The sequence below is a fragment of the Delphinapterus leucas genome, unplaced genomic scaffold, assembly GCF_059928025.1.
Source record: "Delphinapterus leucas isolate spDelLeu-1000000601 "Yukka" unplaced genomic scaffold, BTC_Dleu_Yukka2 spDelLeu_asBTCV2_sq40, whole genome shotgun sequence".
Lineage (NCBI taxonomy): Eukaryota > Metazoa > Chordata > Mammalia > Artiodactyla > Monodontidae > Delphinapterus > Delphinapterus leucas.
Genome location: NW_028322249.1, coordinates 7,171,947 through 7,174,991, shown reverse-complemented (window position 1 = coordinate 7,174,991; position 3,045 = coordinate 7,171,947).

Below are 3,045 nucleotides of genomic sequence, written 5' to 3'. Positions count from 1 at the left end.
GTGTAGAGCTCATAGTATGACCCTGGCACCTAAGTGTAGTTAAGTAAGCTTTCATTTTTCTTCGGCCTTAAAGCAAAGCAGCTTTCTGATAGGTATAATTTAGGAAAGCCTTCCAAGAAAATAGTTAAAGTCCACTTTAAATATCTCAGAGAAAAGCAATTTTGCAAAAGATCTATCAGCAAAAGCAAGGCCAAACACACCAATTCTTTAGTGAGACTTGTATTGTTATATCATTGCTCATGTTGTTTCTTTATGCATTTACCTGGAAGAAGGCTTTTAATGTTCAACAATTCTCAAAGAGATAAAGACCCACACTGATGTGCCAGAAAGAGCTTTGCCCTGGAATTAGATCAGTTTAGGTTTGGCTACTTACTAGAATTAGGTAACATTCTTAATCTTTCTGAGCCTGTCTCCTATCTGCAAATAGGGATACCACTATCTATTACAGAGGGATGTGGTTAAATTAAATGACACATGTAAGTGAAATATATCCTTCCAGGCTGAGAACATACCTAGTAAATGTTAAGTGATCTGCAAATATTCTGCTTTCTTGAAACGGATGAAACCTGTTATCATGATTTTAACCAATGGTCTAAATATCAAGACAATATTTAGTTAAAAGTTACAGTTGTTCTTTCACTGTCCATCTGCATTTTCACATATTCTAACCTATTCTCCTTGATAAATTGTGTCAATATTAGTAACATTTGTCATTTCAGCTATTACTGTTCATATGTTTAAAATATTTCAATGTGATATAAGTCGTTACTCAAAGGGATGCCTAGCTGGCTTTGTCAAAGATTTAAGTAAAAATAAAAGACTCATTTTCACCAAGTGTGACTGAACAGTGTATTCATTAACTGTATGAACTTTCTGGCCAACCCAATACAGTAGCCAAGACATGGAAACAACCTCAGTGTTTTCTTGTGGATGAATGGATGAAGAAAATGGGGGTGCATACAACCTACTATTAGTCAGCCATGATAAAGAAGGAAATCTGGCTATTTGTGACCACATGGGTGGGTTTGGGGGGCATTATGCTAAATGAAATGTCAGACAGAGAAAGATAAATACTTTATGATCTCATATGTGAAATCTAAAATACTGAACTCATGATAGAAAGAATGGAATGACGGTTGCCAGAGCTGGGGGTTGGAGGTGACGAAAATGAGGGAAGATGATCAAAAGGTAAAAACTTCTAGTTATAAGACAAGTGAGTAATGGTGATGTAATGTACAGCTCGGTCACTACAGTTAACAATACCGTATTTTATGTTTGAAAGTTGCTAAGAGAGTAGATCTTGAAAGTTCTCATCACAAAGATAACATATGTAATTATGTGAATTAAGGTTAACTAAACTTATTGTGGTAATCATTTCGCACACTATATATATATATATATATATCAATCATCACATTGTACACCTTGGACAGATACAATATTATATATCAATTAAATCTCAATAAAACTGCAAAAATTTCATTTATATTTTAGCATAAATATATCAAATTGGGTTTCTTGACAAGATGAATAATAACTATAGATAAAAGGAAATAAGATATTGTTGTTGCTGTTGTTTGCTTTTCCAGAGTGCAAAACACTAAAAAGGGGGGAGGTGAGTATGGGCTTGCAAATGCTGCTCCATGGGCCCTAATGCTGTGATACAGACATTTAGTCCAGATCTGAAAGACAACTTGAGTCATTTCAACAAATCTGCAAAACAGTCAGGTTCAAACATGAAGAGATGAATAGATATCAGTAAATTCTTTTTCACACTGCAAGCAATCTGCCTTCAGCTTTCAGCAAAACCTCAGTTTTCGGGTTACGAGGGTAACGGTTCTGAAGCAACCAGTACGATGCTTACACCAGTGCTTTCTCCCCACGATGAATAAGTTTTCAGTCTCCCCACCAGTGCTCATCCCTTCTCCCCTTAGCGTCTTGGCCAAAATTCAACCATCAGCCCAGAAAACCCTGTCCTGGTTTCATTGCCTTGTACATGACCACGTTATTTCAATCACCTTGGCACATTTATATTCCCTACTTCCTAAGGTAGGTAGTATATATATGAGATTTTAAATAAAAGAATGCCTGTAAAGTACTTAATGCTCAACTCCTAGCACAATATGAATATTCCGTAACTGCTGACTAGCATTATTATTATATCATTTACATTAAAACTAATCTGTACTTTCTTTCACACACCCATGTTCTTTGTCCCCAACTGGGGTAAAGGAAATAAATGAACACTTATTGATTATCTACAGTGAGAGCATAGAATGCAGTGTAGGCTCTAGAATTAGTGGTGTTCAAGCCTGAAACTGACCTGGATTTGAATTCCAGACCTCTCACTTACTTAGACTTTACTACGCCTCAGTTCCCTTACTGATAATTAGAGATAATAGACATTTCAGGGACCACGGTAAGGATTAAAAGTATTATAATGTTCGGATCCAGATAGGGCACTCATTACCTCATTTAATGTAAACTGTTAGATAATCTGATTGAGTTTTGAGAATCTGATAACGGCTCTGCATCCTTTTGCTAAAAATAATTAGATAGGTAGATAACTATTCATAGCATTTTGCATATAATTCCAGGGCTTTGCTAATATGAAAATCAATCAAAGGCTTTAGTTGGAACAAAGAGCTCAGAGAAATTGTTATGGGGCAAGAATTATAATTCTTCTTGAAATATAGACTATCATCCTGGAGAAGAAAGAACAACATTTTAATGTGGTCAAATTTGGGTCAAAACCATGCACTTCCGTAATGGCGTCTCTACCGGGTCTTGATCTGACTGGGATTGAAATTTCTGACGTTACTGTCCCCATCACAGACTTGAAGACCTGGCAGACAATCAAGTGCAACCTATAGTTAAAGGTCGCTCATCTAAAAAAATGGGTATGTTACCACCATTCTGACAAGAGCATTATGAAGACTAAGAAAAAGCACAAATAAACTCTCCTAACACCTGACAGCCAAGTAACACATCTTTCAGCTCTTTCAATTCTTTTTCCTTCTTACCTTACTTATTTCCTTCACGTGT